We start from the raw sequence: 19,150 nt of genomic DNA on the forward strand, positions 1-19,150 counted from the left end.
ATATGAAAGTCTATCTTCTCATAGTTTTGAATGATAGTTCTAAAACTATGACATGACAAATTGTGCTTAGGAAATATGTTGGCTTTGTGTGAATTACCCAGATTGTTCATGTATTAAGGTCTTATATTATTTCAAACTAATCAGATGTACAAAGACGAGACAGAAATCAGTATGTAATCACTAAACAGCTGCCAAAATAATAGGTATCCAAATATTACTATTTACTCCCACAATCTTAAGATATTTCTTATACAGTTTTGTTTGGATAATTCTTCAATTTGACACATTAATATTCTAAGATGGTCTTTACAATTTAATTAATTGCCATTTACCAGCGACAAAATTGAAAGTAAATAATAGAGCTTTGTAGGCTGATAGACCTTGTTTATTTATGCATCATAAATTCTCAAAAACAAAACCATGTTCTTTTAACTGGAATTTAAAAATGAAACCACATTTTCTTGGCCGTTGACATGACAACACATTTATTTATGTAGTACTGGATCAGGGTTTGAAACTGTTGTTATGTGCATGCCAATACACAGGAATATACATTTGCTAATTGTATATATTATTAACTAAAATGGATGAATAAATGTTAGAATAATGAAGCTTCCCAAGATTGTTATGTGTTTAAATGAGCCAAGCCAGCATTGTATTCATATTAATTAGTCATGTATGACAGACATTCAAGAAGTCTACAGCTCAACGTAATATTTCAGGCATATTAATTAGTCATGTATGACAGACATTCAAGAAGTCTACAGCTCAACGTAATATTTCAGGCATATTAAATTTTGCATTGCATTTTTCAGTGTTTGTTATCTAATACATTATTTTATTTATTCCAGTTCTGCTCTGTTTTGCTATCCCGTCATGGTAGAATGTTTTGGGGGAAGTTTGATGTTATGTTTTTTAAGAGTCCTTGAAACATCTCAGCAGTAAATACATCATTGGAACCATCGTAAGGAGGATGTGGAAACGACTTTAATCCATGTTAAGTTGTTGCAGAAACAGACGATTCTGTGCGAATTGTTGCAGGAGCATGATGCATTGTTGTAGCTTTCCACAGTGTCTGTTTTTAATGGCCTGTCACATTTTCAACTCAACTGCATAGTAAGCATGTTAATTGTTGTTTCTTTCTGAAGGAATCCTTCACAAAACAAAAAAATCCCCAAATTCCAGAAAACCGTAATACCTTTCTTGCAGAAGAAACCCTTTTGAATTTCTTTGGAGAGGGTGAGACAGGGTGATTACCTGATGCCTTTTTTATTATTATAAAAAAAAAAAAATAGGTTTCAGAATTAAAATAATGAAGACAAATTTCATATTGCATAAATTGTTTTAGGACTTACGGTCTTAATGAAACTGCATCAAAAGAAAAGTTGAATGTCACTTGCACTGTACTTGCTAAGTAAAGCATAATTTGTCTATTACAAAGTACCACGTACCATTTCGGCCCTTTTCATTAAAGGAACATTCCTGACTTTGTAGTAACTGTAACATTTCTGGCTAATATATAGCGTCGTCAACGTTAAAAATTAAACGTTACGTATTAGTTATTAAATTTCTGCTTGGAATAGCAATATCTGTATATATCTAATGTGATTCTGATCATCGCCATGCTTACAATAGCATAAACTGGATTTTTACCTCCTAGTAATTTCGTACTTACTACACACAAATAGTAGGATGTAAAATTCAAATCGAGCTATTTTAAGACAACACTAATAAGACCAGAAGCATTGGATATAAAGACACTGATATTTTAAAACTGGACCTCTGTAAACCGGAATTCTCTCAAAACAGGACGTTTTTAGCGGCCCCATTCTGAATATCTGTATGGAAGAGAAGCTCTCTAAACCGGATACCTCTTGTAGCCTGACTTTTTGGTTGGTCCCGAAGGTGTTCGGTTTAGAGGAGTTTCATTGTATAATCAATATGTAATTGTTTTGAAAATGGCGTTGCAGTGTCAGGAATTTCCTTTTATTTGATGTTTTTCGGTGGTTCTCATGAGAGAAGTCGACATGGTGGCCTTAACCCTCCATGCCTCCCTCGCATTTCTCTCGATCTCGCAATCTCTTATATCTTTTCTCTTTCTTTCTCTTTCTCTAACATTCATACACACACACACACACACACACACACAGAGAGAGAGAGAGAGAGAGAGAGAGAGAGAGAGAGAGAGAGAGGCAAGATGATATTCGAGTTAACGCACGCACACAACAGTTGGTTAGATTTAACATATATTTTACATGTCAAGCATTTGCAGCTTTTGTTTGCATACTATTATTGTTTGCCATTTTGTTTTAAACTGTAATCCAACAGTTTGATAGAATAAAGAAAGTCGTTATTGGTATTAATTATTAACTACCAGTAGTTGGCTTTGTGCATCGTGCATAATGTACAGGTGTCGGGGTGTGCATGTGTTTGTAAAATACACAAAGGAATTAAATTTTCTAAACGACATTTATTAAACATTGATGTCTGAATCAATGAAATCTCAACTATTGAATGGAATAAGTTTATAAATATTTACTTGGTGCTTTGTCTCATGATCCTTATGCTGTGCAGTGACGTCAATTTTCATTCTTAAATTACCGTACCTGTTTTTCATTTGCAATATTGCCTACCAGCATAATATTATACAATGCATATTTCTGTATTTACTTGCATGTATTTAATCCACACAGAATTCTGTATAGATTGCCACTATAATATATAGTTAGGTTGCGGGAAAGATATGTATAGGGAAGGGCATAAGCTATTTAGAAGTTGCGGCGACATTTGTATAAATTTGTGAATAGAATTAAATACGATTTTCCAAGCAGCAAGAAAATAAAAAATTAATATTTTGAATGACAGTTTTTAGCAGTTTTAATGTTTATTTTTGAATGGGAAAAGGTACAAGTCCCCCCCCCCCCCCCCCCGTCGGAGATATATGCACAGACCATTTTAACAACAAATTTAACTCACAGTAAGAATGAAAGAGAATACGTTTGCTGTCGTCATCCCATCCACCAGTCCCTCAGCCACATCAACAACACCCCCACCCCACCCCCATGGCACAATTTAGGGATTACGGATACTAGTGTTACACTGATAAAAATTAAAATAATTAAGAAGGCATTTTTAACGATTGATAAATGCAAATCATGGAAATATTATTTTAATTTAATAAAAAAAAAAAGAACAGAAAAAAAGGAAATCCACCAGCAGCATTCATGCGCATTGTTTTTTACGGTGACACTCGCCATGCTCCCTTAACCGACGAGAAACAGCTTGGCTGTATCAGTGTATGCAAGGCGACAGCAGTTCACTAACCACTACGTTAATCAGAGCGTTGGAAGGCTGTGTCAAGTTGCAGTATTGATCTTCCGTACACGGCACACGCACGACATGACCAGCGCTCACCTACTTCAACTATAGTTAATACGATGTTATGTTATGTCTGAGGATACCACACTAACGGTATCGTTCTTTCTAGAGATAATATGTGAACAATACTGTGTAAATGTGGCGTATTTTGTACCGTTTTATACACTGGAAACATTAAATGTACAGAAAGGAAAGCCAGAAAGCTGTAGACGAGGAAAAAATGGAGCTGAAAATTAACATATGATGCTGGTCTATTTTCACTGATTCGTGTAAGTTCTTGTCGTTAGTCAACTGGTGTGGTGCGGTATTGTGCAGCGACTAAATGGAGAATCTACGGACTACTAGTATTCACGCAGTTTAGTGTCTGCAAAGGTTTAGGAGACTGGGTTATTTGCAGGGCCGTGGAAACGGTAAGTGAAGGGGTTTTCTGGGGGGTGGGGGGGGAGGGTTGGGAAGGGGGCACACGCTATGGCGAGTGCACAAAAAAAATCAATGGGGTTGGGGGATGGCTTATATATAAAGCTGGATCCCCCAAAGTGTATTTTAGACCTCAAAAGGGTGTACCCAGGTATGAACATGCCTGATGTGCACACAAGCAACACGGAGTTGTACTTATACTAAAATAACTGGGGGTGGGGGGGGGGGGGGGGGGGGGTAAATGGAATAAGGACACAATTATTTACTAGTAGTGTCTTCTTAAGCTAGACACAAATGACATTAACTACACTAGAACCTTTTTCGTGTGTGTTTTGTTTTTGTTTGGGAAAGCAAATTATACCACCCTCCCCAGCCCCCACACCGCTAAATACGGCCCTGCACTAAGCGTGAAATTGGAATATTATATGTTTGATGTGCGTGACAGTGTGACATATTAGTAGTTGCATGGCCAGCTGATGGTCAGTTCTGCTTGACTACAAGTCAGTGTCACTGATTTAGTCCCGTTATGTTGATACAGGCTTTAGCCCAGAACAGATTATATATACATCTGGGAAAAAAATAAGCGCACCTGTTTCAAAAAAAGTTTGTTTTGTTTAACGACACCACTAGAGCACATTGATTTATTACTCATCGGCTATTGGATGTCAAACATTTAATAATTCTGACATATAGTCTTAGAGAGGAAATTCGCTACTTATTTCCATTAGTAGCAAGGGATCTTTTATAAGCACCATCCCACAGACAGGATAGCACATACCACGACCTTTGATGTACTAGTCGTGGTGCACGGGCTGAAACGAAAAATAGACCGATCGCACTTCAGGTGGGCGCTTTACCACTGGGCTGCCCCCCACCTCCCCGTTTGAAAACCTGTGTGCTGGCACAGAAACTAGAACGTGCTATTTCTTGACATTTTAGGAAGTGATATTCATAATATTGGTAGACATTTCATTGAATTATTTACAAAATTAGTTCGTGACTTAAATATAGAACTGCATGATGCCCAGGGCAGTTGTGGCTGTTATGGCCCCAATGTGCTTCCTGCGACGACAATGGCATTGGCTTGTATAGCCGCAACAAATCTGGGTGACTGCTACTGGTGGATCCAGTATCTGTATTTGATGCCCCAGAATGTCCCTGGTGTGTTCCAGAAGTCTGGGATCTGGACTTGTGACAGGTCCAGGGATGGTCATGATTGCCTTCTGCTGGAGGATCTCTGTTACCTGTTGAAAACGGCGAGGTCTCGCGTATGTAGACGGATCTGGTAGCCAGAGGGTGGTTATCAACGATCGGATCCAGAATTTGACACCTTGTCACACACACACTCATCAGATTTCCCTAACGCAGCATCCTCCTGCACTAAAGGCGACTGTGGGACGAAGTAAGTTTCTGCCATAGGCGTGTATGCCGTCTTTCCTTGCTGCCAGAAACGAATTCGCCCGTATGTGACACGTAAAAGATGCTCGAGATCATCCGAACAGTTGATCTTCCTTCGTGTCCTCAGGTTCCATACACTCGAGCCAGTGCATCACGACTGGTACATCAACGGTCGTGATATGTGCTATCCTGTCTATGGGATGGTGCATATCAGAGATCACTTGCTGCTAATCGAAAAAAGTAGCCCATGAAGTGGCGACAGCGGGTTTCCTCTCTCAATATCTGTGTAGTCTTTCACCATATGTCCGACGCCATATAACCGTAATTAAAATGTGTTGAGTGCGTCGTTAAATAAAATATTTCCTTCCTTCCTTCAGGTTCCATACACGACTTATCAAAAACTATGTCAAACGGTGCCTGCTATTACGCATCTTAGCAAGCCAAGGTACCATTCCGTATAGGATACTGCATTTCGACACAGTATGCTTTACGGAATGGTACCTTAGCTTGTGAAGATGACTATGGCGATGCATAGGGCGCTTGGTCATCCTTGACCTCAAACCTAATCAGAGTTGATTTCTCAGTGTTCGTGGTTAAAATCGTCCATAGTTACAATATTATCCGTGGAGCATCCAGTTCTTCAGATAGGTGCTTGTGGCAAACATCCTTTAAGTAATTAATTTGCCGATGTCAGCTCATAACCGAATGCTAATGGTAACTGCGCTGATGACCAACAGCTTTGTGGGGCATTCCTGCATTAGGCTTAATCGTGCGTATCAATCACAACCTTTCGCGACAGTGATGAACCTTTTCAGGGGTTGCCTAACTTTTGTCAGGTGTATATTATACTACCTGGTTTATAACAGATTGTGACCAGTGATATATCTCGTGTATATCTATACTATGACCATGGCTAGTATGTTATTTAATCATCATTAGTATACTTCGGACTTTTTCTTTGTTGTTTACAATGTTTGTTGACTGTATGTATGAAAGTCTGTTAAAGCATTGCTATTTTTCTCCACTGTCCTGTTTTCTGATGAACTGTAGATAACGCCAGTCTTTAAACTTATATTCTATACACATATATCATTATACCAAAAGCAGTTACAGCCTGCAGGGCTCAGAAACTGTAACATGAGCTTACAGCTGTGTATGCGCATGTGCATGCACAATCTAATTAAAATTAGCCCCACTGGTTAATTACTAACCCCGTTGGAACTCACGTCCAGTTGACCTTTCAATCGACCAATCAAAACCTTACTCGCAAAATCATGCCAGTGGTTTAAAAAGAATTTGAAAACATTCGGGATTATACCGAGGGTATACGGAATGATATTTAAATTGTTATTTATAAATGAAAGGTCACCTGGAAGTGGGAGTCCACGCAATGCTCTCACATCTACTGGTAGACCAGAGTCCACGCAATGCTCTCAGATCTACTGGTAGACCAATAGAGCTAATTTTAATCAGATTGGTGCATGCATACATGTGCGTGCGTGTGTGTGTATTTGTGTATGTGTTTGTTATGTTAGCGTGTTTGTGTATATATCTATACGCACGTACTTGTATAGGCCTACATGCATGCGTGTGTCTGTGTTTGTGTATGTATGTGCGTGCGTGTGTATGTGTAGGCAAACGAGTATGTATGCGGACACACGTGCGAGTTCTGTGTTATAACATAAAATGGACGTTCTTTTGATGAATATGTTAAACATAACCTGCACGCACTGAGATACTCGGTCACGTTTAATAATAATTCTTATCTATGTGTGTGGCGTCGCCTAGTCGTGCGTGTTATCTTTATAACCTGGATAGGTGATATAACACTATCGTTCAGTTTGAACCATGTTTAATAATATTTATTTATATGTGCGATCGTGTTATAAAAATTACGAGTCCAAAGGATATTTTTATAAAGTGTTAGCTAGGTATTTTGTAAATATGCTCCAGATATCGTTCCTACGGACCTGTAGTTATTGTAATAGAGGTGTACTATTTTAACTTCGTGTGTGTGTGTGGGGTGGGTGGTGGGGGGGGGGGGCATAGAGTGCACAAAAAAGGTGGGTATATTTGATACCGAAATAACATGGGGCATATTTAAATTGAAATTAGGATGCACGTCCTAGTTCATGCGCCATGACATTTTGGCTCCAAATGCGGTTTTAAGGTCATAGCAAGACAGGCGCAGCAAAAATCGACGTCTAACCGCGGGAAATAAAAAAAAAAAAAAAAAAAAAATTGCCGCGCGTGCTTACCAGAGACCAGAAATTTAATTTGTTTAGCCTTATCGGTAGGAATAATATGTTTGGTGGAAACGGGTTTCCCAGGCTCGTAGGCTAGCCAGATGGTGTTACTTGGGAGCATTTGATCTTTAAGGCACGCACGCAATGGCAAAGTTTTTGTTTTGTTTTGTTTTGGATTTTTTTGGTGGGGGACTGATGGAAATTGGGCACGTGGACCAACTCGTGAAAAGGGCAACCCAATGAAAAAGAAAGAAAGAAAGAAAGACCCCCCCCCCCCCCCAACACACACACACACAACAAGAGGCATAAAAAGGCAACAAAGTGGATGAATGGACCCCCCCCCCCCCCCCCTTTCAATCCACTGCTGCAAAATGACCGTATGTGTTTGGCACTACAGGGCCGTACCCTCGGAGGTGTGGGGGGCAGGGGCCGGGGGGCAGTTGCCCGCCTGAGAATCTCACCTTTTTTTTTTACTCTAGAAAATAGCATACACATTTGGGTGCGAGTGCGAATAATTTTAACATGCTCATATACCACTAGAGTTTCGAGCATGTCCGTCCCGGGGCCTGTCTCTAGATAGCCAGTGACTTGCTCGGGACAGAACAAAATTAAGGGGATAATTTTGAAATTTACATCCAAAAATTAAATAGTGGGCCTTTAAAATTTTGATGCGCATCTCTAATTAATATAATTAATAAAGAAAATCTACTCATTAAATTTGGTCGCTAGATTAGATCGGGCGGTCAAAAAGAAATTAGATAGATAGATATAACACGCCTGATTTGGGATGGGTGGTTGAAAATGGACAGAATTTTTAAAATAGCAATTAGTAAAAGAAATTAGTAGGATTAAAATTAGAAAGAAAAAAGTTACAAGCCAAAAATAATTGAATTGACTGCTCGGCCGAATATTTATATAATTCACACATTTGGGAGTTTAATTTGTATAGTGCTTCATTTGTTTATAAAAAAGTAGTACCCCCTAGGATTTTGATCAGAGTACGGCCCTGCACTAGATGGCAATAATTTAAAACATGCGCTTGTCCACTTTGTAATGACTATAGGTCATTTCCCGCCGACTTCATACTTTGACGAAGATGAATTATTTTATTTATGAAGCGACCCCGGTACACGTTATTCGAGTACACTATATATTTAATTAGTTATTATATAATATTTTGAAACCAATGCAGATATTTTTGCAAATCGCATTAATAATTAAAGAGCCTATGTCGACTTAGCTAGCTACTTTAAATGTTAGAAAATCTAATAAAACAAAAGAAAAATGAGTTTTTATGTGTGTCTGTGTATCTAGGTCTCTCTCTGTGTCTCTGTCTGTCTGTCTCTCTCTCTCGCTCTCTCTCTCTCTCTCTCTCTCTCTCCTCTCTCTCTCTCTCTCTCTCTCTCTCTGATACTCTCTGATACTCTCTCTCTCTCTGATAGTGTGTGTGTGCGCGCGCGTGTTGCATTTGTTAACAGTACCTTTATTGTTCATATTAAAACCGGTGAAAAATAATAGTGTATCTATATATATAATATGAACAAAGTGGATTCGTGCGAGCAGAAAACATCTTCTGAACTTCTATTGTTCATAATTAGATCCCCCTGAGTAGCTAAAACCACTGTTTAACCTAACTTTTTAACAGCAATTCTCTGTGCACGGTTTATCGGTAGGTTTTTATAGTGAAGGTCCAAACTTGCTCTTTTTTAATGTGTTTATGAAGATCATACATGTACATTAAAGAGATTGTCCCGGGTTTGCTGATATTGTAATACATTTCAAACCGACAGAGAATATTTAATGATTAAAATTCAATATGAACACATTTTTTTATTTTGAATATCAGTTATTTTTAATACAAGGTGTTTCTGATCGCCAAAATGTTTCCTGGAGCCAAGATAACCACTAACAACTAACCCACTGTCCTGGACAGACAGCCCAGATAGCTGAGGTATGTGTCCAGGACAGCGTGCTTGAACCTTAATTGGATATAAGCACGAAAATAAGTTGGAATAAAATCAAATAAATGAATGGAGCCAAGATTTGATTCCCAATAATTTTGTACGTGCGGCAAAACATATATTAGGAAGAAAAATTAAGTTTTAGCTACTACAAACATAAGGACGACCAGAAGCACATTGAGTACACAGACACTTATAGTCTAAACTAGAAAATGTATTTAAAACGTGTAATTTTAATTGTTGTAAAGGCTGTATTAGTCAGAAACATATTACAATGGCAGGAAGGAAATGTTTTATTTAACGACACACTCAACACATTTTATTTACTGTTATGTGGCGTCAGACATATGGTTATGGACCACACAGATACTGACTCACTGAGAGAGGAAACCCGCTGTTGCCACTTCCTGGGCTACTCTTTTCGATTAGCATCAAGAGATCTTTTATATGCACCATCCCACAGACAGGATAGTTTATACCACGGCCTTTGATATGCAAGTCGTGGTGCACTGGCTGGAACGAGAAATAGCCTAGTCCAATGGGCCCTCCGACGGGGATCGATCCCAGACCGACCGCGCATCGAGCGAGCGCGTGCTGTAACCCCGCCGTGGTGCAGGGGTGTAACATTCTCTTTGAGAATGGCCAATACAGCACACAATTGAAGTTTTGAGTAAAAGTCAGCATTTTTGCACAGTCCTTTACACTGTGTTTTTGTTTAGATCTTGAATTTTTATATTGATGTTGATCATCACTTTATTTGTTTGCATTACCATAGTTTGACACCCAATAGCCGATGTATTTTTCGTGCTGGGGTGTCGTTAAACATTCCTTCATTCACGAGCGAGCGCCTGACCGCTGGGCTACGCCCCGCCCCTCAATTAGATAAAAACAAGGGCTTGGCAACTGTTTTCTGTGCCGATGGCAGGTGCGACCGGTGGGGTAGGGTATACTCACCTTTTTGTGGTAATGCCAATACTCTTATTAGCTATAATATTCCAAGTGGCAGTCCTCTTACGTGCGAAACGGTTAATTATGACTTTGTCAAAACGACCTTTTGATTCTATCTTGTGCATAGATAGAGTTTTGAAATTTGTGTTTTTTGTCTATCAAATTAGTTGTACTCATCATGGTTTGGGGCGGGACGTAGCCCAGTGGTAAAGTGCTCGCCTGATGCGCTGTCGGTCTGGGATCGATCCCTATCGGTCGATTCATTTGGCTATTTCTCGTTCCAGCCAGTGCACCATGTGCTATCATGTCTGTGGGATGATGCATATAGAAGATCCCTCAATACTAATGGGAATATGTAGTAGGTTTTCTCTCATAAGACTAAACATATATATATATATATATATATATATATATATATATATAATATATATATATATATATATGACATCCAGTAGCCAATGATTAATAATTCAATGTGTTAAACAAAATAAACTTTAAATGTTTCATCGTGTTTTAAATAATAGTGTACAAACGCCTCAAAAGAAGGTGTTTGTGATTTGATACATTACAAATAAACAATATATATTATGGAAGCTGGCGTTATTAACACAAATACGTAACTGGCTTACGAAAGAAGATATGAAAATAATGGCATCTTTGTCAAAGAGTGGCTTCTTGTGTAGGCCTGTATCAAAACACGAATCATCAAACAACAACTTAAGAATGAAACTATACTTTACTGTTCATATATACTTGGAATTAATTTAGACTGGATACGTTTGAAAAGTTATTTAGGTATACTTGACTCGTCGAGATAAACCAGGGCCATACCCAGCTGGTTGGGGTGGGATGGAGGCAAGGGTCCTCCCTCCGAAAAAGTTAAACAGACAATTCTTCTTGGGTCGATAGTTCGATGCAATATTGGAATGTTTACCAAACATTTCAGTTTGTTTTGTCGTTTTTTTAAGAACTTATTTTTGGACTGTTAATGTTATATGTACACTACACACACACACACACACACACACACACACACACACACACACACACCATTTGAGTGCCCTTTTTAAATACTTTTTTTTTTTAATTCATGATTTTTCATATTTCTTTGTTTCGTTCTTATATTCAAGTAAGGTTCAAGCACTCTGTGCTGGACACACCTTGGGCTATCTTTCGGAACAAATGTTTATGATTTGTTGTTAGCGGGTAGTGAGATGACATATCGGTGTGATGGTCTTACACCTCCCCAATGAGCTGTTAAAACTAATTTTGGATGAGAGCTAGTACTGAGATGTGAACCCAGTACCAGCCAGCCATGGGATATAGGCCTAACCACTACGTACGACTTCGAGAAAATAAGTAGACCTATGATCACTAACTGAACTGATAGGAAATGTTAATGACAAATCGTTTGGCCCTTTAAAAACAGTAAAATGTCACACCATGGCAATAAAACGGCCAATAACACTGGTAAATGTAACATTCCTCCCTACGTGTGCGAGCCTGCACGTCACGTTTGTGTTTAAAGTTGCAATCTCTGGCATACTTTTAATATTAACAGTGTTTAGAAAAGATCATCAGTTTCCATTTTCTATCTTCGACGCGCCATTCGTTCACTTTCTTTAGCCTATTATCTGCAATCAAAGTTAATGTTTGTTTTGTTTATAACACTAGAGCACATTGATTTAGACTACTAGTCATCAGTTATTCGATGTCAAACATTTGGTAATTTTTTACTTTTTTTTAAAGAAGAACCCCAATAGCAGCAAGGGATATTTTATGTGCACTTTCCCACAGACAGGTCAACACATATCATGACATTTGATATATCAGTCGTATGGGATTGGTTGAGACGGGGAAACCTAACCAGAGAAATGGCAATCAATGTCACACTCAAACACTGTTTTATTAAAACTTATTTATAGCTTGTAGCGGCGTGCCCCTTCTCACAATGTGCATTTGCTTAGTAGTTGGAGTAGGCTACCTCGGTAGGAGATTATGTCCCTTGGGAGGGAATTGGGGGAAAATGTGATTGGAGATGGGGATCATGGGGACGCAAACCAGGCCCGTAGCCAGGATTTTGAGAGGGGGCGGGGGTCGTTTAGGCTTATGGTGAGGCAAGTGCCTCACACGAAGGCGCGAAGCGCCCGAGTTGCTCAGGGAGGTCCGAGGGCATATTGAAAACCCCCACAAAGTCACCGGTAGAGGGGGGTCGGTCGACCCCCCCCCCCCCCCCATTGGCTACGGGCCTGCAAACCCGTCAGCTGGTTCAACTATCGGCGAAAGCACCCTTAGCACTGCCTCGAGCTGCCCGAACCCGAGTATTCTAACGACAAAAGAAATAGACGGACATTTGGACAGTTATCAACACTCTCTTACCGTCAGGAGACTAATCCATATAAATTCTGCACAGTCGCTGCTTACCAAACGATAGTCAAAGATTTCCACTCTAATACAACAATCCTATGCTTGACGTTAAATACCTTTACATCGATCATTTTCGAGCTCTCTGATAAAAATAAAATAAAATAAAATAATAATAATCACATGTTAATTTCTAATACACAAACTACAGAAAGAAACCCGACAGCACCCCCTTTCAATAATGTTCCAGTTAATCATAATAATTCTGAATCAAATATATTATTGATAGTAAATCTTAAGGCAGAGATTAATTTAACTGTAGAATGCAGGAAATTGGATTTCATGACATCTAGTTATCAAAATTTTACGGTGAAGCATGCCCCCGAACCCCCTAGAAACTTTGCTTTGCGCCATCGATCTCGGTCAGACCCCACCCCACTCCAGCCCAATGTCTACCTGCTACCTAACTATAATTACGAAGAATGGCAAAAGAACAGTGTCAAATGTCTAAACAAATGTGAATTATTTACAGTAATCACTAAGCGTACCTCTGTGTAAAACGTTTAAGCCAACAGTGTAACATATAATGTCACGACACGACGAAATGATACATGTTGGATATCAATTTAAAGGCATCTGATTGGCTTCTTACATATAATTCCAAACCATCCACTGAGAGTAATAGTACAGTGGCCGGGACCCAAAAAATTAGATGCACCCCTACCGGAGGTATAACAAGCTGGGACCAGTCTCATTTTGACCGTCTGGATCTCTAGTTTCTGAAAAACGATGTTGTAGTTGCAGCAAACTTGTACAACATGCTGAATTAACCCCTTGTGTGCGGCAGCCTCTGAAAAAATGACATTTTCAGTTACTTGCTTACTTTATGAAATCAGCCCTGTTATTTTTTAGAATTGGTAGTTATATCAATGTATTTCATTGAAATGGACATGTAGCAATATATTTTAGGCAGTTTTATGCCGATAAGGGGGTTAAGGGTCCAAAAATATACCCAAAATATGGCGATTTTTGGTGATTTTGACCAAACTGAAGCACATTTTCTTTCACCCTACTACCAATACATGTTACAACAGTGTCAGACCTGACTTTATTCATCATCCAGGATGTGTCATAGATGGAAAAATCAGTTTGAGCATGGTGAAGTGGATATAACATGGTCCATTAACCCTCTGTTTGCGACAATGCCAACTATAGCCTACTCGTAACATACCAGATACCACCCATGAAGTGAAATGAAGTCCCCATTTATTCAATCACATGTCTGTGTCCACCTCCATTCCATCATCTCCTCAGGTTTGTTGTTCTGATTACCACAGTCTGTACAAGAACAAGCATCGATGCACTCTAGTCTGGCAAGGAGACAAGGACACTTCCTCGCACTCAAACAGTCTTTATCAGTGCAGTAGAAGTGAGTCAGGTCCCGAACCTCAACTGGAGCAGATGCCCGAGTGAACATTGTCTGTGTGATACCTCCATCATCGCAAGCAGACCAACCATGGCCAACTGGTTCGAATACCTCTTCGTTAGGATGTGGCTATTGCACCAAATCCGTGTTTGGTATTTTGCTCGAAGAACGTCCTGTTTGAAGGCATCCTCCGTTGGGGGAAGCATGGATGCGGACTTGTCTGTTGTCGTAGCCATGATGTAGCGCAACTCGTCAAGCGTGTCGATGTCACTTCCCTTCTTCCTGTATAGAAGTAGTGCATAGCTGCGAGCAACGGTGACACTGTCCTCTAGGTTATCTTCATGGAATGTCTTTAAGTTCGACAGAGTGTCTACATTTTCCCAGAAGTTTATAATAGGCAGTTTTCTTACCTATTCTGTTCATGGAACATGTGGTGTCACATCCTGTGAGGGCATGGGCAGCAGGGAGACATTCACACACTGTTTGGCCAAGTTCATTCGCAATCCTATGTACAGGAATGTATCGCTCCTTTCCGGAATGTCCAGCATACATATACACATGGTCAGTTAATTGTCTTCTGCTGAAATAGTAGACTAATAAGACTAAGACGTCTGTATCATCACACCGAATTATGATCCTCTCATGGTCCCGTGACAGACTGGAAGCGTGTAGGGTTATTTGTGGATCGGCTTCCTCCTGGTTACTATACAGTCTTTCAATGGATAACACTCCAGATGGGCTAGCTTCTTTCACAAGCATCCAATCACTGAATCCACCTGCCAAGATGATGGATTTCCCATTTGGAATATATTCAGTTGCATGCTCCAAGATGTACAGCGAGATATAATTCGCTAGGCTTGCCTTGTTGCCTACTCCTTTCAGAAACTTGCGGTAGTTAGGAACTTGTCTGCTCCCCTGGATCTGATACGTAGGTAACAGTGCAGAAGAACCCCGTCGCTCTCGTTCTGTTGTCTTGATTGACGACCCATTATCATAGCGATCAAAAACAATGGTCACACAGCTCAACTCCAAGGACGGGTTGCTGAGAAGTCGAACTGTACGTTTCTGAACCACTTCTGCCAAATCTTTGAACGTTCTAAAGTGGTTCTCGTTTAGTGATTTAACCATTGCCATGCCATCGATGATATATGCGGATGAAGTGGACGTTGGTATCTGTGGCAGCTCTGTTAAAACTTCCGGACAATTTGATTCAAGCTTCTTGGCTAAGTCGGCCTTATTGGTCTTTCTCTTTCACCATGGAAGAGGGCTGGTGGTACTGCAGCCAGTTCGTACTGGAGAACTTTCCTCAGGTCAACATCACGACTCTTGGAGACTCCCAGAAGCCGCCGAAACAATACCTCACTGTCAATTATCAGCTTTCGATCCTTGTCGTTTGGGAGGGCCTTCTTCATGTCCGCAAATGCTGACATGGTGCATTTCTTTATTGGTTCCCAGAAACCTTTCGTGGGCTCGTCCCCAAGTCGTTGCTTGACAAAGTCATCGAAGACCACTTTGCCCCTGTCCGGGATGCCCTTCGTAGAATCGTCAACTTCACGTGATACTATTTGACCTGCGGTGATGTCCATTAGATGGTCTGGAACATCATCCAGGTCAAATGGATCCTGGCATTGACTGTAAAGGTATTCCTTCATGTCCTTCACATCGTTTCTGTCCTTGTTCGAACGAGAAGTCCCCAGCTCTTCATGCAGTTTTCCATTGGTCCCAGAGTTACAAAGTTCTTTGAAAGCCTTCACATATTCACCCGTGATGTGTCGTGTCATTAGTCAGCGTAGCAGTGCACCTTTGCGCAGTGAGAAACCTATAACACCTCCCTGGCTCTTTGCTTCACGATTGATTGTTTGTTCCAGGGCTAGCTTCCTTGAGTCTGGTAACATACTACTTCGACTCTTACGAGCAGACAGAGCTTGATCCAGGACACAATCGAAAATCCGACTCGCTGACCTACGAACAACAAACCCCCCACCCTCCATCATGTGGCGATACATCAGTGGTTCTCTTTCTTCCAGTTGCTTCATCTCTGCAATGTACACTGGGGTGTATCGGGAATAGTTAATTCGCTCAGCAAGGATGAAATAGGGTACAGTTTCCATCAAAGCTTGTATATGCATTAGGAAATTTGCCTCCCTGTCTGCTCGTAAGAGTCGAAGTAGTATGTTACCAGACTAAGGAAGCTATCCCAGTATGCAAATATTTCTGAGTGCTGTCGTCCTTCTTTTTGAAAGCGAGTAATCGTATCCAATACAGACTGGGGAATTGCGTCCTCGGCTTTCTGGCAAACGGTAGCATAGGCAGTTGCATCTTTTGATCCGAAGAACTGCTCCAGATCTCGTACTAGATGTTTGGTTTCATTGGTCAGCCACGGCAAACTGTTTTTGATGGCAAAGGCTTCAGCTGAGGTCAGGAACATCTGCGACAGAGCTTCGTGTGCCAGACGGACACCTCGGATTACACGGGATACTGCTTTCCTTGTAGCATTTGGTTAACCGTGGCAGCTGCATATACATCTGATGAAGTTAGGATGTTCTGAAGTCCACCATCTCCGAATATCTTACCAGTGCTTGCCAGGAAAGCCATTATCAGATGCATTGCTCCCAGCCTCATCGTTACTTTGCCCACCAGTAGTTCCGGTCTGCTCCACAGAATATGTTGTGCCTTGCTGTACTTACCCTGTCAATGATGGCATTAATTAAACTAGCTGCTTTGTGATGATTATGGCTAGCCCTCATTCATCAAAAAAAGCAAAAATTCAAAAAAGTAGTTTGTGCGTTGTCGCAAACAGAGGGTTAATGGACCATGTTATACCCACTTCACCATGCTCAAACTGATTTTTCCATCTATGACACATCCTGAATGATGAATAAAGTCAGGTCTGACACTGTTGTAACATGTATTGGTAGTAGGGTGAAAGAAAATGTGCTTCAGTTTGGTCAAAATCACAAAAAATCGCCATATTTTGGGTATATTTTTGGACCCTTAACCCCCTTGTCGGCATAAAACTGCCTAAAATATATTGCTACATGTCCATTTCAATGAAATACATTGATATAACTACCAATTCTAAAAAATAACAGGGCTGATTTCATAAAGTAATCAAGTAACTGAAAATGTCATTTTTTCAGAGGTTGCCGCACACAAGGGGTTAATTCAGCATGTTGTACAAGTTTGCTGCAACTACAACATCGTTTTTCAGAAACTAGAGATCCAGACGGTCAAAATGAGACTGGTCCCAGCTTGTTATACCTCCGGTAGGGGTATCTCCTTAAATAGAGCCCTTTTTCAGCTTCGGCCACTGCACTATAAGATTACACACGTCGACTTCTATTGTCAGATGATGTACAGGTCAACAGTGTATATTACGTAAACGCGAGAGCCGTATATAACTTGGTTCAGAATACGTTTTAATTTCTCTTAAACCTGTATTTAAAAAAAGAAAAATGTAAGAAAAAGAATTCTACATCCGTGTCTCCAGCTCTCGTGTCAGTTAGATACCATTTGTCTTGCATTTCGCTTACAATTGTATTCATCTCGTGTTCGCTCACATTGGCGTAGTCAGGATTTTATATTGGTGGGGGACCACAATGTCATGGAGGGTCAACCACATTATTTTTGAGACTGCCAATAGTGAAGGCAGGAAGGAAGGAAACATTTTATGTACGGTTATATGGCGTCGGACATATGGTTAAGGATCACACACATACTGAGACAGGAAACCTGCTGCCGCCACTTCCTGGGCTATTGACATGATATTACATACCACGGCCTTTGTTACATCAGTTGTGGAGCATTGGCTGGAATTAAAAATAGCCCACCGACGGGGATCGATTGTGCATCAGACGAGCACTGTATCACTGAGCTACGACCCGGTCCCATATTAATAGGGTGACAAACATAAACAATGTTGTTGGGGGGAGGAGAGCATAATTCCCCTTCCCCTCCCCAGGCAACGCCAATGTCCTTAGGTACGGTTTGAAGCAACTCGGAAACTAAACGGTATGTAAACATCATTCATGTAGTTTTCTATGTTTATACAAGAACGTTCTACAGTGGTCACGATTTAAACGCTTGGTGATGCTATTAATATATAATTATATAAATAATATAACAAAAATAATTCCCCTTTTAAAGGGACATTCCTGAGTTTGCTGCATTGTAAAATGTTTTAGACTAATAAAATATTTCTACGATTAAACTTGCATATTAAATATATGTTCTTGTGTAGAATATCAGTGTCTGTATATTCAATGTGTTTCTGGTCATCTTAATATTTGTAAGAAGCCCAAACTGGATTTTGTCTTCAAATAATTTCGTACGTAGGAAAACAAAATAAAATTTAACCTAGTACAAATAATACAACGATCAGAAACACGTTTAATATACAGCCACTAATATTTTATGCAGAAAAATATATTTGATGTGTAATTACAATCGTTAAAAAGTCTTTGTTATTCGATAATATCTTAAAATTGCAGCAAACTCAGGAATGTCCCTTTAAGAGTGGATATTTGAAAACATAAGCCACACCTAGATAGGCCAGAAGTATAATACAGGCCACACCTGGATAGGCCAGAAATATAATACATGAGCTGACAAAAAAGAAAGGTCAGTTTTTAATTAAAATCACTTTATTGAAATCCAACAGTTAAAGCTCCTATATCCAGTTTCCATGTTATAATATCGAATACTAATGCAAAATAAACACAGCTGCACCTTTATAACACTCATCTCTCATCGCTATCAACTGATACCATCAAAAACCTACTACTCAATTCGCAAGACGTAAAAGTGCAGTTATGCATTTTTATTTCGTAATCGATGTTATAACATGGTAACCGGATATAGCAACTTTAACAAGGACTACAACACACAAAACGTCCGGCACGATCCACACTGTTCAACAGTTAATAATGTTTTAGCCCAAAAAGACTTCACCACAAGCTTCAAACATATCCTCGAACAGCATAGGCAGGGTCGTGCCCTGATTAAAATCCTGG

General features: G+C 39.9%; 1 protein-coding gene across 4 annotated transcripts in view; it reads left to right on the forward strand.

Moving 5' to 3' along the window:
- The first annotated feature begins 3,455 nt into the window (after window positions 1-3,455).
- Window positions 3,456-19,150, forward strand: part of LOC121372020 (ras guanyl-releasing protein 3-like) — a 43,232-nt gene continuing 27,537 nt past the window's right edge. For 3 of the 4 annotated variants that reach the window (XM_041498260.1, XM_041498263.1, XM_041498264.1), the window contains exon 1: window positions 3,456-3,788. The gene's annotated coding sequence lies outside the window, so the exon portion shown is untranslated. The remainder of the gene's footprint in view (window positions 3,789-19,150) is intronic. The other variant, XM_041498262.1, reaches the window with a different exon arrangement.

Source organism: Gigantopelta aegis, chromosome 4 (genome assembly GCF_016097555.1).
Source record: "Gigantopelta aegis isolate Gae_Host chromosome 4, Gae_host_genome, whole genome shotgun sequence".
Lineage (NCBI taxonomy): Eukaryota > Metazoa > Mollusca > Gastropoda > Neomphalida > Peltospiridae > Gigantopelta > Gigantopelta aegis.